This window comes from Balaenoptera acutorostrata, chromosome 18 (genome assembly GCF_949987535.1).
Source record: "Balaenoptera acutorostrata chromosome 18, mBalAcu1.1, whole genome shotgun sequence".
NCBI classification, from domain to species: Eukaryota; Metazoa; Chordata; class Mammalia; order Artiodactyla; family Balaenopteridae; genus Balaenoptera; species Balaenoptera acutorostrata.
In genome coordinates this window covers 65969832-65989297 of record NC_080081.1, presented here as the reverse complement: position 1 = coordinate 65989297, position 19466 = coordinate 65969832, and the positions used below count along the sequence as shown (strand labels likewise).

The 19466-nt window shown below is 45.1% G+C and overlaps 1 long non-coding RNA gene across 1 annotated transcript in view; it reads right to left on the bottom strand.

Moving 5' to 3' along the window:
- The window catches only part of LOC130705624 (uncharacterized), an 83640-nt gene extending 65035 nt beyond the window's left edge, over positions 1-18605 (bottom strand). The window contains exon 1 of the long non-coding RNA XR_009005946.1: positions 18325-18605. This is a non-coding gene — a long non-coding RNA (uncharacterized LOC130705624). The remainder of the gene's footprint in view (positions 1-18324) is intronic.
- Positions 18606-19466: the final 861 nt, after the last annotated feature.

Genomic DNA, 19466 nt, shown 5'->3' with positions numbered 1-19466 from the left:
TGAGTTAATCAGGCTCTGGGGCCCAGGGGTGCTTAAAGAACACCCGCACCCCTACCCCATCCTATGCGGTAACAGACCCAGAGGCGGCCATAGCCCACACTCGTAGCAACATTCTTCCAATGGAGCTGAGGGGGATATATTTAGGCTTTGTGTTATGGGGAAATTATGTGGCACAAAAGCAATAATGTTTCACTTATTGCCACTTATCGAGACCACCAAAATAGTCATACGCAGAGACGGACAAGCTTGGATATCAAGTCATTTTGTAAACACTTTAAAAACCAAATGAAAACCTCAAACTGGATGCCAGTCCCTGGCTTTCTGATGCTAATTCTTGTGACCATGGTTAGGAGAGTCTTAAAACACTGGTAAGAAAATGTCTTCTCCTCACTCTCTGACCAAGAGAAGAAAATGGAGATGTTGTGTCACTTCTACCACTGGGACCCATCACTCTTCTTTGCACCAAAAGATAAATCCAGTTATGAAATTGGCTCCACAGGTGCACAGGGTTAGGAAAATAACAATGAGGACATTTATTTGTAATCAAATATTGGAACTGGTGGGGCTTGTTTGCAGGCTTTAGCACTACTTAGAAGTTGCTAAGCCTTTGGGCTTTATTATTATTATTATTCATTTAATTTGTAAAAAATGATACAGATCAGATCACTAATAATACCATTTGCACACTTATTTCTCTCTCGTATGTTTTAATTTTTTCCAGTTTTATTAAGATATAATAGACATAGAACATAGTATTAGTTTTAAGTGTAGAACATGATGATTTGATATTTGTGTATATTGTGAAATGATTATCACAACATGGTTAGTTAACAACCATCACTCACATGGTTACAATTTTTTTTTCTTGTGATGAGAACTTTTAAGACCTATCCTCTTAGCAACTTTCGAATAGATAATACAGCATCATTAACTATAGATGCCACGCCATATGTGACATCCCCAGGACATACTTACTTTAGAATTGGAATTTTATACCTTTTGACCCCCTTTATATGTTTCACCTGCTTTTGGGCCTTTTCCATCTGGAAATAACCTGTAAATTTGTAAAGTGATTCCTTTTATTCAAAACACTTTCTACATTTATGATCTCATTTGAGCCTCACACCCTGTGAGATAGGAAGGGTAGTTTTCATTGTTTTAAAATTGATAAAACTGAGGCTTAAAAAGGGTAAGTGACTTACCCAAGACCAATGTGGGGAGCTGTATATACTAGTTTGCCCAGGACAGTCCTGTTCCCAAATGTTGTTCCATAGCAACTATGAAAGGACTTCCTGAAGCTCTCAAAATTGTGCTGGCTTGAATGATAAGGTACACTGTCTCCCAAACCGTAGGTCAAGGTTGGAGCCCAATCTTCCGGCTCTTGGTCTAAGGCTATTTATTGCAGCCATCTTCTTCATGGTTACTGAAATAGCAGGCAATCAGCCAACTAAACAGAGTTTCTCCTGGTCTGGCTCACCCAGGGATTACAGCCTGTGATGAATCAAGTGAAACTCTCCTGGGACGATGAACCTTCTCCTAGAGATGGATGTAGCTTCAAAGGTGACTCTCCAGACCCAGAGTAGCTGACTCAATTCGGCCATGGCCACCCAGACTGGTCCAAAGTTCTGAATGTCAAATACTACTTAAAAATACCCAGCCCTCATCACTCTGGCCACACTGCTCTGCCCAGAATGAACAGTCTACCCCTCGACTCCCCTGATCCCAGGCCAGTTATTCATGTTAGTGCTAAATTTACCTCCAGTTCACACCAACTTTATAGTATCTTGCAGTAAAATTTGGAAATCAGTAATTGGTATTCTGATTCCAAGGCAAGTGAATACATATTAGGCCAAAAAGATACACATACATATTAGGCCAAAAAAATAAGAGAAAACTCTTGTTCATCACAGAATCCAGGAATAGAAGCAATTGTTTGAGGAGACGAAAATCGTATTTTAAGATCCTTATTTTACGACATGACTTTGCCTACACTTAGGACTGATTATAATTTCTACATTTTTTCCTATTAAAGGGAGAAATAAGTAAACAAATGAATGCTGAGTGTTTGAGAATAACCTGAGTTCTCAGGAGAGAAAGAACCAGAGAAACTCAATATTTAGTTTTAAAGACTTGATTTTATGAGCTTGATTGTCCTTTATTTTTCTGCACTCAGTCTAATGTCGAATGGCTTTCTCTCCACCTGACTCTCTCCAGAAAGACTGTGGTTAAAAGAAACCCCAGATGTGGGCCCAGTTCTGCTCCTAATGGTGTGTCTCCTCTTACCCTAAGTGTGTGCATCTTTGGGTCATTTTCCTAATAGCCTCTGGAAATGTGTTTGTGAATAAGGAATTGGGGCGTTGCCTCCATTTTGAAAACCACTGTAGGTGGGAGGAAGCGGCCTGGGAGCCCCTGGGAGTGGATACCACTGAGGCCCAGGAGCTGCACCCACCCAAAACCCAGGAGCTGTTTTGAGGTCTGGGGAAAGGTGCAGACCAGCAGGGACCCAAGGCCTGGAAGGATGGCTCTGATCTTGGCCAATGGGGAAATTGTGCAGGACGATGACCCCCGAGGGAGGAACACTACCCAATCACGCAGTAGCACCCCTCGACAGAGCTTTCTTGATAGGAGCCATGGGGCCCCCCTGGGGGTCCCGGCCCCTGCTGGCAGCAGGCGGGCGCCAGGCGGGGTGCTGCTCAGCCCCCCTTCAATGACCCTGACCGACGGTTGGTGAACATGAGCTTCTCCCAGTGGCATCTTCGTGCACAATTTTTCTTTAATAAAACTGGCCAGAGCTTTTAAAAAAAAGAATAATAACAAAACAACAACAAAAACCACTGTACTCTTCCCCGTAGGAATCACCTACTCCTCCAGAGAGGGAACTGCCCAGGGAGAGACGTACTGGGGGACGTGTGTTGCCTTTTCGCACAGCCCGCCCTCTCCTCTTCCTGACTAACAGCCTGTGGAAAGTTTCCACTCATTGCTTGGCCACTCCCTTCCTGTGACCTGGGCTACACTTGAGACGGAGGCAAGCAAGCCTGGGCTTGCCTTATGTGCTCCAACACAGAGGGCTGCGCTGACAGTTCAGGCTCAACCGGCCACCTCAGAGCTGCCCGAAGGCCTCTGCCGCCGGACAAGGGCTAGCAAGGGTCGCCAGAGTCTCATACGAGATTAGCACCAAAGCGAGAAGACCTGGGTTTAAATCTGAGTTCTGCCATTTACTAGCTATGGCGATGCAGGGCGACTCTCATAGTCAGAGTTGAATCTGGGATTCTCTCTGGGGCTGGTTCCCCCACGAGCAAAGGCAGATAACGCTGAGTACCATTTCTACCAACAGCTGTCGGTCATTACACACTCACGCCAGGCCTGCAGCTGCTCTACGTGCGGCACTCACACCGTCTCCACCCTCCCAGCCACCTTGCAGAGAGGACGCTGTTATCCCCACTTGACACATGAGGAAAGAGACCCAGGGCACTGTCACCCCCCAAAGCCACACAGCACAAAAGAGTTGACAGTTGGGTTTGACCCTGGTCTTCCAGGCTCCAGGTCCAGGCTCTATATCCATGAGAACACATCACCGCCTCTCAGAGGTTTGCTGGGAGGATCTATGGAATAATACAGGACAAGGTGCTCAGGAAAGTGCCCTCCAGGTGAGAGCCGCTCTCGGTAATCCACTTCTTTTCTGCTTCCATATCCCTTGCCCACATCCCATTTCACTCTCCCAGCTGTCCCCAGGCACCTTGACAGCACGAAGACCAGAGCAGAGCATCCCACACACTTGTTCTGTGTTCTTGTGCGATGCCACAGTTACACACTCTGCAAAGGCAGTGGAGAAAAATGAAGCCAGAACACTCTGGGGCAGAAATTCTTTGAGAAGAATTATCTCATAGGTCGGTCAGAGATGCCAGGCAGACCCCCCGGTACAGCTGTCGCTGATTCGTGAGGTTCTATCTCCCTGTCCTTTGTTCTAGCTCAGCTGAGCAAACATGCCCTCACCCAGTTACTCTCCCTCTTCTTTATTTTGTCCCTTATCATCTCAATTACCATCCCCAAAGAGGCCCCCAAATGAAGAAGGGCTTGGAACCGCAATAGTCAACATCATACTTAATAATAACAATTATATAATGATATATTTCCCATATAATAATATGTAATTGCCCAATAATTACTATTAAACAGTGCCATGGTGACCACTGAGGTTCCCAAGCCCTTTAATTACTGTTGTCACTGATAATGGAGCAAAAGATCATTCTCTAACATTGTTTCTGTGTCCCACAGACACTTCTCTTTTGAGCTCTCGAGTGTCTATTTCTTTATTTATGTTTTCATTCTTGAGCTGAGGTCTCACAAGGAGATGGAGCTCTTAGAGCCCCAGACTTAGAACTCTGGTTCCCTAAGCATGTTCCATGCAAATCTTCTAAGGATTTACTTTCTCCTTCATCTCCAAGTGCAGACAGTATCTGGAAATGCTCCTTATCTGTACTGATTGATGGGGAAACCTCACATCAAAATAGGTAGAATGAGCCCATTCCCCAACTTCTTCCCAACTTGCTTTGAGACACTCAGAAAACAAGTAAATGTGGATAACTCTTGGGTAGAATTAAAACAAAGTCCTCAGTTATGCTGACTTTAGAATCTGAAAGTTTATAAAATTCAGTCTCTCTAATTCGATACATGGCCTCCTATGGAGGCAAATATTGAATTTCATCTTTTCTTTGCTGGATTCCATCTTTGAGACATCTTTTTGGGAGGTGGGTAGGCGGAGGGGATACCATAATAGTATAAGAATTTTTTTGGAAAACTTTTTTTGCTAAAATTGATGCAGGAGGGAGCTTCCTGGTGGCCTAGTGGTTAGGATTCCAGGCTTTCACTGCTGTGGCCCAGGTTCAATCCCTGGTTGGGGAACTGAGATCCTGCGAGCCGTGCAGCACAGCCAAAAAAAAAAAAAATTAAAAATTAAAAAAAATGTTTGAAATTGACTCAAGAAGAGTGAATTATTTGGCTAAAAACTGTTCCGGGGACTTTCGAGCCCTATCTTTCCCTGTTTCCCAGACTGCAAGTAGATCACTAGAAAATTTATCTAGGGAATCTACGAGCTAAAACAAGAAAGATTTCCCTTTCCTGGCTTGAGACTGGGTCCCTTCATTGCTTAGGGATGCCTGATTCATAAGGCAGGATAATGAGCTTAAAAAATCAGCCCATTCTATAGGCTAAGAGGTGGATTATAGGTCAGTGAGACTAAGGAGGCTTAAGGCAAATGAGAAGAGTGTAAAGTCCTTTCCTTCAAACTGAATTGATCACACGATGATTCTTTTTCCAAAAAAAAAAGAGACAAAGCAAGTGATTTTTCTATCCAGCATGGCAAGCCATTAAACAAAATATTTTTTCCAGCTTCATCTACCAGCTACCACTAAGAGGCTGATCCTTTTAGCAGATAATAATCGAAATTATCCCCTACACCTGAGGGAATACTACCTGCAGGCGACAGAATCTGGAATATAAAATAGTTTTTTGAGGTCTTGACAGCGCTCTAGTTGTTACTCTTGGAAGAAGACTTTGGCAGCACAAGACGTAATTGATGACGACCCCCCGAGTGTTCTGTGTGGGCCTCATCCCTGCTGCACGCCAGAGGATGAAGGATGGAGACGGGTAGCTCTTTCCTTTCACATGCTGCCCGTGTCCGGGCCACCCCTCTTCTCGGTCACAGCGTCGACCTGTGCCTTACAGGTTGAACAGGGATACAGAGACTTCAGTGTCCGTCTGGTGACGGAGGCAGCCCTTGCCCACTGGGTGCCAGCTCCAAACCCCAGCCTCAGTATCAAGGCTCTGTCTCGGGGCTGAAGGTTGGAATACCCTGAGCTCTAGAGCAAGGACACACCCCTGCGCAAAACCTTCTGACAGGTTTCCAGCGCCTGTAGGAGGAAACCTGAATTGACCGCAGCCTAGAATGCCCTCTATGAACGGTCTCTCCAGTGTCAGCAGACAGCACTCACCTCCATCAGGACTTCCCCCGACACTAGCCCGCAAGCTCTCTCCTGCATTAGCAGCTTTACATACCCCGAGCACGTTCTTCTCTCCTCCTTCGTTGTCAAGCTAACTCCTACCCATCCTCAGCATTTCAACTTGAAAGTCATTTCCTTAGAGAAGCCCTTTGTGAACCATCCCATCTGAGAATGTCGCTGGGTGTGTGCAATTGTAAACTATTCTTTCATAAGTTATGAAAAAGATACATAAAAAATGACAAACTTTGCTGCCCTTTTTTCCCCCACTCGGCTATAAGCTTTATGAGAGGAGAGAGCTAGGGTTTTGTTCCTTTTTATTTACCCAGCGTTGGGCATGTTGTCATTTACAAATCATTGTGCAATAAATGAGAGAATTTGGTAGATGCGATGACCAGAATATTCAGAGACGCGCCTTATGAACCACCATAGCAAATCAACAGAGAGGAGCTCAGGCCATGGAGTAAATAAAGCGCTGGCGTATTGCAGGTGGGGTCCGGATGGTCTAGCCCCGATGTATAGAACACAAGCTGATCAAGTCTTCAATCCGCACATCCCATTACTATCAGAAGGACTGCATTGGGGAACTTGGCCCAATCTAGTATCTGAAAGGAAGTCCAGAGACCCTGGATTCCCCAGGACAGTAGTCACTTCCAATGTCTAGCACTTTGCTCCCCCAAACCATCAAAAAGTCCTGGAAATGCTCGTGTTCTAGCATCCATACTGTATCTTCCAGTGTGTCTTAAACCCAAAGACGGGGGGGATAAAAGGAACCCTTCGTGAATCATAAAACCTTAGTTTTGGTTTAGAAACTCTAAGCACAGAGCTTACATGTGTGTCAACCTCAAAAGTTAGGGAGGTGTTCCAAAATATCCTTCCCTCAGTAACCTACTTGCAAGTATGTAATTTACTCTTTTATTTATAGCATTGTCATAACTGTATTTTCATCTTTACTAAAGCTTAAGTGTAATGCATTCCATAAGTTCACTACCTGCTGTATGAAGTTGTAACTTTACAAACTGCTCTGAAACCCTTGTCCTTTAAAGCTTCAAGCCACTCTGCGCCTCGGCCTCTGGCAATCTCTTTATCAGATGCGGAAGGTCCTGTTTGTCCTTTTCTCCCTCCCTCGTCACTCATCCTCTGAGTATTGTTTCTTTGCCTCCCTTGTGTCCTGTAGCTTCTTTATGGCCAGTTCCTTTCTTAACTGACTTGCTTTACAAAGAAATGTTAAGAAGCATAAGGTTTCCTTCTCTGATGCTGCTAGGCACGGCCCCCACTACTCAAAGGGTTATCTAGACCAGCAGCATCACTCAGAGGCTTGTTAGAAATGCAGAATTCCCGGCCCCCCACCCCAGGTTCCGAATCAGAATCTGTATTTCAACAAGAACAACAGGTGACTTCTTTTCACATTAAGGTTTAAGAAGTTGCTCTAAAAAAAAAAAAAAAGTTGCTCTAGAGAACCTTCATCGTAGGCACCAAGAGCCCCAGCCCAGGGGCTCCCTCCCAGCACACCTCCCCGCCGTAACCCCTGCCCCACAAACAGACACTCCCCTTACACAGCAGCTGGTGGCTTCTGTGACTCAGTCTCCCCGCCACTTGGAGCAAAAGACCTCAGGGAGCCTCCAAACTCCCAGGAAGTGAGGGTATCAGAGGTCCCAACAGTAAATATCAGCTGCCTTATGTGTTCAATAGAGTCTTATGAGCTACCGCGTGATCTCCTACGTGAAGATGGTCTCTGCCTATACACATGAATGGTGTGCGTGTACAGAACACACACTGTCATACATGCTAATAAGGATCTCGTGGTTCCACAGTTTTTGCGGAACATACACCCCACATTCTAATCCCATGTAGGGCGTTGACGAGACAACAGCACAGACTTTGGAGTTAGACAGACTGAGCTTTAACCCACCTCTGCCAAGAATAGTGGCAAGACCTTGGGCAAGTTATGGAAATCTTAGCCTCCTACTCCTCATGTACAAAATGAGGGCGATTCCTGCCTTGCAGGGCAGTATGGGATTATAAATTGGTATAATCTGTATTTGTCACAGCTCCTGACATGTACCAGGTGCATAGTAACTTGGAGTCCTGTTATCAGTGTGACTGTCATGATAGATACACGTGTAATGTAATTTGTGCTTTTTGTTCACTCTCAGATATTTCGTTATATCCAATTCAGTTCTCAATGGACCTCTATGTCACTTTTTGTATAAACTGGTCCTAGCCAGTGTTTTAATCCAGTTGGCTTCTTGGTTCTAAAACTGCCTTTACAAGTTTTCCTACACAGGGGTCCAAAGTTTATTCTTTAGCTGTAAATCCATCTGTGCCTGTTTTGATCACCTTCATCAATGCCTCATGATCTTAGGGAGAAGCTGCTCACCCATTTAACCGACCCCATAATTATTCCCAAACCTTTGAGTTCCTACTTCACACTTGGGCAGTAGTTCTCTGGAGGTGGGAGAGGAGAGGATCTCAACAGGGGACAGTGGCAATGTTTGACTGTCACTTCTCCCCATGCGTAAGCTGAAGCTTAGGTTCTGACGGTGTTGAAGTTCAATGTCTCTCTCTACCCAGTCCTACTTCCTCTACCCCCCTCCTTCCTCCGCCCCAGGTCTTGACCCACAGAGCACTCCTTAGGGACCTTAAGCATTAAAGATGGGAAACTAAGGGGATGCTCTGAGAGGATGACATAGCCCTGTTCTCATAGGACCTCTGTTGGGTCTCTCACTGGACATGGGCTAGTTCAAGCTCATCCCTCTTGAATGCACCAAGTGACTCTATCCACGTCCAGCTCTTCCTAGGACATCTATCATCAACTTCAGAGCTACTTAAAATTTTACACTAGTGATACAAATATTGGATAATCTGAGAGGAGGTGGTGCTTTCCTCATGCACACGTAATCTTTAGCTAAAAAAAAGATGACACTCCATCTATAATTCCCAAAGGGTAAACTGACAAATACATAGAAAGGACAACCATGAAATGTTTCTATATAATCAGTAGGAATAAAAGTACACTTGAAATAATGTGCATAAAAATTAACAAAATGCACAAAGGAGTCTATGGCTGCTAGAAAGTTGGTTTTGCCAGTTTCACCAAGCAAGAGGGCTCTTTATGTGAATGATGGAGACTGGGAGCCGCTCTTCTGGTTGGATAGGGACGGTCCCTCAAGTCCTGGGATGTACACAGTATGCCCCAGTCAAGTCTCCATCCTTCTAAGCACTTACGGGACATGGTGGAGGGCACAACCTGACACACCCAGCACACAGAGCCTCCCACACACATGCCCACTCCTTTAATAGCTGAGTTCTCGGTGCTGCTTTCTGGTTTCTGGTTTCATTTCCATTTTTACCTTGTTTGCAGGGCTCATAAACACCAGAGCAAAAGTGTCTGGTCTCAAATCATTAGGGCAAGGCGATCTAGCCTTGATCTACCTCTGGGGTCAGTAGGCTTCAGCTGAGATCCTTACCTTCCTCATGGTAGTGTTGGCAGCTCTGTTTTATAGATTAGCATAGTGAGTGCTGCTACTCTGCTCTTTTCTTCTTCATTCCTGTAGACTCCATCCTTCCTCCAAATAGCTCATGTGTCTCACAGAAAGCTGATCGTGTCACCAACCCCAAGAGTGGGCGCTGATTGGTCTAGCATAATCCAGGTAACCCCTTACCTCTTGACAGTCATGGGTTCTAGAGCTAGGCTTCAGCCAGCAATTCACAACACTATTCTCTTGGTAATAGTTATTGGTGCCGGGGCGGGACAAGAACTAAATTGGTCCATTCAGACTGAAGTGAAGGATTTTTCTTCCATGGATGAAGAGAGTCTCTTCCTCCTTTAACCCCAGGGGGCTGAGCAGGGAAGAACACAGCCCTGATTTTTCCTAGTAGTCCTCATGCAACCTTGAGGAGAGCAAGTTTAAGAATGAAATCAATGCTAGCATTAGGCGGAAAGACACAAATAACTGGATCCTTGATGACACAGAGCCATTGAATCAATCAATCCTGATTGTTTGCATCGGGTTTTCTCTTAGAGCCTAGAGCATCATAACAGATCATTTCTCCACCTCAGCAGAACTCAGGGCCCTGTGAAGGAGGCACCAGGAGACTCAGTAATCCACTGCCGTCTTCTCTTTTACCTTGAACTATTTCCTGAGACATCCTCCTAGCCCACCATGGCGATCAAGAGACCTCCTTCCTAAAAGGTTAGACTCCAATTCAAGACCCTCCACAAAGTCTCCTGGGTCCCTTCTACCCTGTAGCCTTCTTTTTCCTTCTCCTATCCCTTCCTGTGTCCATCAGCCAAACCTCTTTCCCTCTCCATTCCCGCCAGGGCTTTGTGACCTTACATGTACATTTCACCAAGATGGCCTCGGGTCCAAGTGTTTATGACGTCCATAACAACAACTTGCTAATCTCTTGGAAGCCACCCAGTATACGGAATCCTAGAGTTTACCTGGATGATCAAACGACTTCATTTTTTTATTCTCCTTAGTTGGCATCAGTGCCTTAGAATAGAATCTGGGGTCATGCTTTGCCTAAAAAGAAAGAGCTGACAGGGCTTGCAACTGGCAATGCATCAGTTCCACCTCAAGGAGATCAACGGGGAGAAGTTAATGAAATGGAACAGTTCTCATATTAACCAGTTAGCTATTCAGCTTAGGACAGATGTGGAAAATCAGCCCATACAAGACAAATTCATTAAAGTGAAATTAGCCGTTCAACACCTTGATATCTGAGCAGACTGATGTTTCAAAATTATTATAATTATGATCATGGGGATAAAGAGAGCCAAACTTTTGAAAGAAGACTTGAAAAAAAATTAAAAATTCTAGTACTACCCTGCGAGATGAAAATAATGGGCTGGTCACAGACCCCCAGGATATGAGCAATTGCTCCAAATCCTTCTTGATGAGGAATCTGTGGCTCTGAACTCAACATTAATTCAAATGCAAATAATATCTCTTCCCCCTGAGAATCATTATTCCTGATTCGGCAGGCAGTTTAATGGGAAATCTGCAGGTGCACTGCAGACTGAACCGCAGAAGTTGTTTCAGCTCCAGACGAAAGCTTCGACTCCTAAAGACATGGAATCTGAGCGCCTGATTCCAGAGATTTGAATTCCCTCACTGCCCCTGAAGTCGAGTCCCCCAGTAAAGCCCATGAGACTTAGTAGGATGCAAATGTGGTGTCTGCAGCCTGGAAAGCATCGTAAACCTCTTCAGCTTCTCTCAAGCACATACCTCACCCTTAGGTAGCTGTTAACTATCTTAGCCCTTTACATAGAGGTTCTTCTTAAACACAACCTGCAGAAGACACTCAGTCCCCAGTATGGTCACCTGTAGGGGGTCCACACAGGAGAAAAAGTTGGAAGCCTCTGAACTGGGATGGCTTGGGTTTGAATGTATGATGCTAGGAAAATGACATGGCCATCTGTCCTTCAGTTTCTCCATCAGCAAAACAAGGGCAGTAATGTATCTACCTTGCAGGACCATAATAGCAATTCAAACTTTTCCTAGGCAACACAGGAAAGTGGTTAAGAGTATGGACTCTGAAACCAGACTTACCTGGGTTTCAGTCTGAGCTCTACCTCTTGCTGACTACACAGCTTTAGCAAACTAACTAACCTTTTGCTTTATGTCAATTTGCTCAGATGTAAAGTGGGGATAATAATATTAACAACCTTCCATAGTTGTTATGAAGATTAACATTTTAAAATAATTTAGACTGGTGTCTGACTTATACAACAAGTACTTTGTGTGCCTTGAGCACAGTATTTGGCCCATAGTGAGAAAAGTTCTACATTAATATCAGAATTAGTGTTAACCTCTGTGTGAGTGGGAATAACATTGTAGATGAGGGAAGAGGGAATAATATTTCTGAGGATAGAATAGAAAGGACAAGATACTTTTAGTCAGAAGACATTGCCTTCTCAGCAATCCCATCTTACCAAGCTTCAGGTCATAGTAGAAATGCAATGTGATACTTTGGTGTATCCTGGTGACCCAGGATCTCCAAATAGAAATACATCAGGCACCCAGATGCCGTTCTCATGAGAAGTCCGAAAGCATGTTTCTGAGGTCAACAGAAGGGGGACCAAGGTAGGAAGCTATCTTGTGTGGCAATCGTGGGTCCAAGTGACTGTGGGCACATGAAGTGCTTCATTCTTAACAGAACTGAGTCATAGACTATGTTCCAGAATCACACAGACACAGCATCTCAGGCAGATGAGTTGTACTTATCTGAGAAATGTAAATAATAACAGTCCTTGGCTTTCAATCTTGCAGGGTCATGAAGACCTGCCCAGTGTCAATGTCCATTTTTTTAAAACCACAGCTGAAAACGTAACACCTATTTATTCAAAGAACAGAGTTGTAGAAGATGTGCTGATTCAATAAATGGGTAATAGGGTATACTTAGCTTGTTTCATGTGTTAGAGCTATCTCTAAAAATTGGGAGTAGAAAAAAAAATGGAGCAGTAAATCATGATGAATATTTGATTAAAACAACCCTGCAGCAAATCTGAAAAATCTATTTAAATACAAATAATCATCCTAATTTTTGTTTTCTGGGATTTTTCTATTATTATAATTTGGGAGGCACACAGAGTTTTCTGAAGCCAGGGCTTCTATTTTCTATTAGAGACTTTTGCCTGACTATTACTTCTTTTGTTCTGGATTGTATTAGCAAGAACTTAAAGGTGTTACAAGGTAGGTGAGAGTTGAGATATAGTTCTGTCATACAGAATTTTCTCTCAGTTACTTCAGGCCAAATGAGCTTAAAGTACCTGCACAGTAAATATGAATCACTGCATCTTGCCACGTCTTGCAGATTTGTCATTGTAGAAGGTTATAATTTCATTAAGATAACCTTACAATGTGATTACAATCCTGTATTTGCTAAAGCTATTTTATGTCCAAGGACTAAATTTAAAGCAAAATACAAATATATATATTATATATACATATATATATTTTAAGCAAAATACACACACATATATATATAAAAAAAATAAAAAGAATTTGCCTTCTTTACCTTTAGTGTTGGAGGAAATGGCTAGAAAAACACTTGCAATAATTTCTTTGCTTCTGGGTCAATTTAATCTCAAAGTTTTTCTATCTCATTATCGATTCCAAAAAATAAAAAATAGAGTTGGATAGAGAAGATGGCGGAAGAGTAAGACGCGGAGATCACATTCCTTCCCACAGATACAGTAGAAATACACCTACACGTGGAACTGCTCCTACAGAACACCCAAAAAATAAAAAATAAATTAAATGAAGAAATGGATCACAGCTCCTGAGACATCAGAGACGCACCACTCAATCTTCTCTTTAGCCAGCTGGCAACACAGATACAGTTTTTCTTTCTGCCTTTAGTTTCAAAGGTGAGGGGAATTTCAGAGCCATGCTTCTATTATCTGTTGATGTTTTTTGTCTTGTGGTTACAGCATTATTTTGAACAGGGTTTCACCACTACAACTTTCTATCCCCAGATGGTTATGTCATGTACCTGAACCACCCATCAGCAAAGCACCCCAGTCAGGGGTGACCATCTACCTCCCTCTCATCTCAGCCACCACGTGGTCCAGAGCCTTCCCTCTCCACGATAATCAAACCACAGTTCATCCCAAGAAGAAAACAGCAGGCTGGGAAGAAGTCAGCCATCTCATACAATGAGAGAAGATGGAAAAAGCCCAGCTGGATGGCCTTAGTCCCCTCTTTCTCCTGTTCTCAATGGAAGGCACTGGTCTCCCTCACCTGAGTGTCATCAGAGCCACCACACCTCAAATTCCTTCCCGTCTTCTCCAGACTGAGAGGAGTGCACGTTTGATGGAGGCCCTCTAGTTAGGAGGCTGAGAGCTCATTTCTGTGAATTTACAATTTACTCTTTGGAGCCAGAAAGTGGCAAAACACCAGGAGACCTGTTACCTCGGGGCCCTACAGAGCATTCTGTTTATTTCTGTTTGCACATTGAGGGACATGGATTAAATTGACTCCCTCCATGGGAGGGCTGTTTCTAATTACATCCCTTTACCTGTCAAGTTGTTCTAATCACTCATGTCTATGGCCTTTGTTCCAATCTCCAATCAGGATAACATGACATCCAGAAAATCTTGGTTCTGTTCCCTGTTTGACAAATGTTTCAAAAACCATAGAATGAAGGAAGCAGAAGAGAGGTTTAATTTTGAAGTCAAGATGCTGTCCTATGACAGCCTGCATAGTATACCGTTTACTCGAGGGGTTTGAGTCTCACTGAGAATTCTTGAACCATAAAAACTGCATCAGTGTGCATCGCTCCTTTTCAATCTCCCCTTCCATCCTACGCCTACCCCAATATTTCATTGATTGGAGACTTTGTCCCCATCAGGGCTTCACATGCTTGAGGGTGGATCAGAATCACCAGGGGACATGTTAAAAATACCTATCCCATGGCCCTGTTCTTCAGGAATTTCATTTAGAAGATATAAGGCAGGCACTCAGAAATCTGAATGTTTAGCTGGTAGACCAGTTGACTCTGAAGCAGGAGGTCCAAGACCACATTTGCACACTGGCCTGGGTCAAAGTCGACACTTTTAAGATCCTCCAGAGGACCTCATCCTTTTCAGCATCCTCAGCATGGATTCTTTCATTTTTTTTTATATTAAGTACTCAAGATTAGACGCTGTCTCCAGGCCCCTGAAGGATCCTAAGGTCTTGTTGAGGCCAACAATGCAATCTCTCAGATTCCTAGGATTGCTCATCTGCAATTCAGAAACTCTTCTTGTCCGTAGGATATGCCAGGCGCTCAAGATAGCAGGCTGAGAGAAGCAGATCTTGCCCTCAGGATCTCACAGGCACGTGGAGGAGATGTTCTGTTAAATGAGCAATTACAATATGGCAGAAGAGTCAAGATGACAAAGATAAGTACAGGTTGCTATGCAAGAACAGAAGAGGGGCCCTGCCTGAGACAGGAGCTCAGGAAGCCTTGTCTGAGCTGGTGGCATCAAAGCAGGGCTTTGGGTATGAGGAGAGGAGATTAACCCGGGCAAGAAGGTAGAGAGGGAGGCACAGAGCAGAGTGGGTGCAAAGCATGGTTCAAGCATCTACAAGGCATTAAATATGGCCAGAGGGTGGGGCACAAGGAAGAGTGACAAGGGGAGAGGCTGGTGGGGGTAAAGCAGAGTAAACCATGCTGAGGAGTTTGGAAATTATTCACTGGGTAATGAGGAGCCATGGGGAGGTTGAGATGTGGACAGACGTTGGGTCAGATGGGGGCAAGTTTGGATTATTTCCTCACGTGGCCAGGCTCAAATACCAAATCTTAATAATACATGTCACTTTGGCACCATGTTTCTTTTCTTAAGTAATAAAAAAAGTTTCAAGTTTCTATTACACATGGAAATCTGTCGGCAATTTTAATCTGATGGCGGCTGCCACGGCGCTGGGACTTAATGACAGAGTCCTTGGCCAGCAGAAACACAGAAGGTGATGTTGCTGGTCTGATTCCACTTGGCGTTAGTCCCTTATTTCACAAATCCTCTTCCTTTTCAATTTGTCTTCTCCTTACAAGCTAGGATCTTCCTGATGGAGTCTTCAAGTCATTAGAGGATAATACATTTCTAGCTCAAAAGTGTAGTTAGCCACAAAACCCTTAGCAGCCTAAAAACCCTCCACCGCAACCCCAGCCGGCCTTCCAGACGCAGCCCCTGCATGACCACTGCACTCCAGGCACCATGGTCAGAGCCCACGCCTGCCACGCGGCTGCCCAGATCTGTGCACTTGCTCATACGCTTTCCTCCGTCTTCCGACAAGAACGTCCTTTCTCCAGCCTCATCTCCCCATCAACATTTTTCTGATTCTCTAAGCTCAAGCGGCTGATGGCCTGAGCAGAACTGTTTCCTTTCTGAGCATCCGGACGTGCGTCCTCAGTTAGCTTGTCTTCTAGAGTTTGGCTCGAGTTGGAGTCACCTGTACACAGATCTGCACTGGGAACTCCTTCCAGGGCATGAATCCATCTCTGTCAACTTTGCCTCCCATATTCCTAGCTCGTTAACTGAATTGCATGGCCCAGGAATTTCTGTATTCCAGACACTGTGCTTCAAGAATCACAACCCACAGGGCTGCTCCAGCTCCTAGTAACAGCTAGAGCCAGAGAGCTACCACTGACAGCTACACTCTGTGCTGACTACGGCCCAGGCACCAAACTGAGATTTTTCATATATTCGTATTTATATATGTGTACATATACAGGCATATATATGTATGCCTGTAAATGTGTATATGCATGTTATATATATATATGTGTTCGTGTGTGTATATATAGTTGATAATATATATGTATATATGGACAACTAACCCCATGTAAAGAGTATTATCATCTCCTTTTTGGAGATGGTTAAAGTGAGTCATAGAGAGGGTGGGTGACTTGTGGGAGACTTGACTGCGGAGCAGAGGAGGCCATCTGAAGCCATCTCCCTCCAAGAAGGAAGCCCGCACCTACACCGAAGCACTTCCTGCTGTTACCCACTACCCCACCCCCGTGCCCGGAGGACTCCTAACTGATGCAAAGCCTTCCACTCATCCTGAGGCTTCCCTGCCTCCTCCATTGGAGAACTGGGGTGAGGGTGAAGGGCGTGGGGAGGAAACAACCACAGAGTCTGGCGGAGTCATTGCTTTGTGAAAGAAAAGAGAAAGACAAGTCAGGGATGGAGCTGGAGAAAGAAAGGTTGGAGAATCTGGGAAACAGAAGAGTACAGTAGCCTGGGTTGTGGGAAGCGCAGCTCTGTACTTGCTGTTTTTATTTTAACACATCGGCAGCCCCTGTTGAATGGCTGTCTCCCATACTGGCCTGTAAGCTTCTTTCTTTTCCATTTTTATATTAATATTTATTGGAAGCCTACTTTTGTTGATGGATTTCTAGGTATTGGTTGATATAGGAGTGAATGAGATGAACACAATACCTGCTTTATAAAAAGTCCACCTAATTGATTATACAAATAGTCACATATCTCAGAAATATATTTTATAGCATTATAAAGGTAATAAAATCCAAATCATTGATTATTTGATGAAGAAGCTGCAGTCCAGAGAGCTTGAATGGCTTGTCAAAGTTAATAAGCTAATTACTATCAGATTGACCTTAGACTTAAGCCTTCTAATTGCATCCAATGTGGCATAATTGTATCCATATTTTAAATTTCCAATTATTATTCACTCCTACAATTATTTTGTTTTGTTTTGTTGGCCTGTAAGCTTCTTGAGGGAAGAAACCATGGCTACTGGGTTCCCAGCTGTATTCCTAGTGCTTAGCCCAGTGTCTAATGATAATAATAATAATAATTATTATTATTATTATTATTATTATTATAACAGTAGCCAATATTTATTGAGCACCTACAATGTGCCAGGGCCTTGTTCTAAGCACACTCGTATTCTCTCATCATCACAAAGCTTTGTGGGGTAGGTAATATTATTAAGCCCATTTAATAGGTGAGGAAACTGAGTCCCTGTAAGGCTGCATAACTTACCGGGGCCACACATCTAAGACAAGTCAGGGCTGGATGTGAATACAGATGTTACAACCCAGAACCTGTTTTTGACGACCATGCTGTACCACTTCCCATGGCACCGGAATCAGCCCCATAATAAGTATGTGCTGAATAAAATAATGAGTAAAGGAGGGGAGAGCCACAGGGCCTGAACTGGAGGGAGGGAAAGAAGTGTGGGAACTGAAAAGGATCCTTGGATTTGGCAATTAAAACGGTGTTGGTAACCTTCATGAGAGCATGGTGGGCATCGACTCTCTGTCCCCAGGAAGGCTGAAGCACCCACGAGGGGGTCTGTGCTGGGCTGGTCTTTGCATCCTCAGTTTCTAACAAGGTGCCTGGCACCTGGGCTGCTCTCAGGAGGTGGCCCCACGGCCCGGACCCCAGCTCCGTCCCATGCATCCCACTGGCCCTGGGAGTGAACAAAGGACATAACAAGCTGAAGCTCCTGGGAGTGACTGAGAAAATGGCATTCTTGACCCCGCAGAGACGTCGAAAAGAGGAAATGTTGAGACAGAAGCCAAGAACTCTTGGTTTATAACTTTGAGCCGGGGCTGGGGGAGGGGAGGAGGGGACTCGCTTTCATTGGCTACAGTCACCACATCAAAAACAAGTAAAACATGAGAACGGCGAACCACATGAAGGGAGAGAGCACCAACCTCAGGGAGCCTCTTAACACTTAAGAAGCTTCTTGGTAGAACTGAAGCCTCCGGAATGAAAAACAAGTACCGTTGTTCTTGATGGTCTAAATCACTTCAAAAGAGATTCACAAGCCCAGAAAGATAAAGCTCAGCTTAGATGTGCACCCACCTCACTTCCGTGCTAGCATCTTCCACCGCACTGCAGGAACCAGGCCCCAGCAAGCAGGGGGGAGGGGCTGGGGAGGAGGGAACAGGAGAGAGGGAAGACCTTGGCTGCCCTCTGTGCACCACTGCCATTTGCAAATTGCAGGAGCTGGACCCAAATGGTCAGCCGGGAGGTGGCGCTGCGCTTGACGGCTGTGTGGCCGGCCAGCTGGACCGCTGGACTCCGCCCCACTCGGCTCCACAAGGCCGCAGATTTCCGACTCAGATCTCAGCGAGCAGCACTGACATCTGTTACCCCAGAAAGAGATTTGATATTGCGCCTAATGGATTTTCTGTGTGTTCCTTTCTGACCGTGGAGAGACCTCCCAGGAAGACCAAATATGTCTACAAGAAGGGTCACGCCCCTCGCAGGGAAAATATGATCCCAGCACCACGGCAGTTCCTGGTGGCGAAGAGTTAAAGGAAAGCGCCAGAAACAAAGCAAGCCCAGCCCATGGGGAGCAGGCTAGCACGAGCTCCGTGGCGTTGGCACTAATGGAAGCAAGCCATGTGCAGCCAGCGCAAATCGAGAGCACATTGCAGAGTCACTTACACTTTGCATTCGAGAGCATTTTGGTGCGTATGGTTAACTGTGGGTGTGTTTGGTATTTGTGTAACTCGCAACACATGAAGCCACACTGGGAGAACCCGAATCAGTAGGAGGTGGAGAGCCATCCAGGTTCTGCTCCAACAGCGCCAGCCGGAGACTCCACGCTGGGGATGACGGCCCAGAGTCCCAGCTGGTGAGAAGCAACCCAGGCGCCTGCCTGGAGGGGAATCTTCGCTAAGCCCAGAGGTCTCCTGCCTTCTATCAAGAGGGGACAGAGTACCAGTAGCCTGACTCAAAGGCCCTTCTTTCCTGGGAGCTGAGCCAGAACAGAGGAACAAGCCAGAACAAGTTGTGGCTGAGACCAGAGAGGGTCGGAAGCCTCCAAGATGTCCCATGCCAAGCGGGTCCACCGAGCGGGGAGAGGCCAGGGTCTCCCTTGCTTTCTTTGTACGCTGTACCCTGCTCAGAGCGAGCAGTGCAGTCACACAGCCCCGAAACGCAGTGGAGGCCCAGGAAAGGAGGGGCCCCCTTGGCTGCGGTGGGCTTTCTCCCCATAT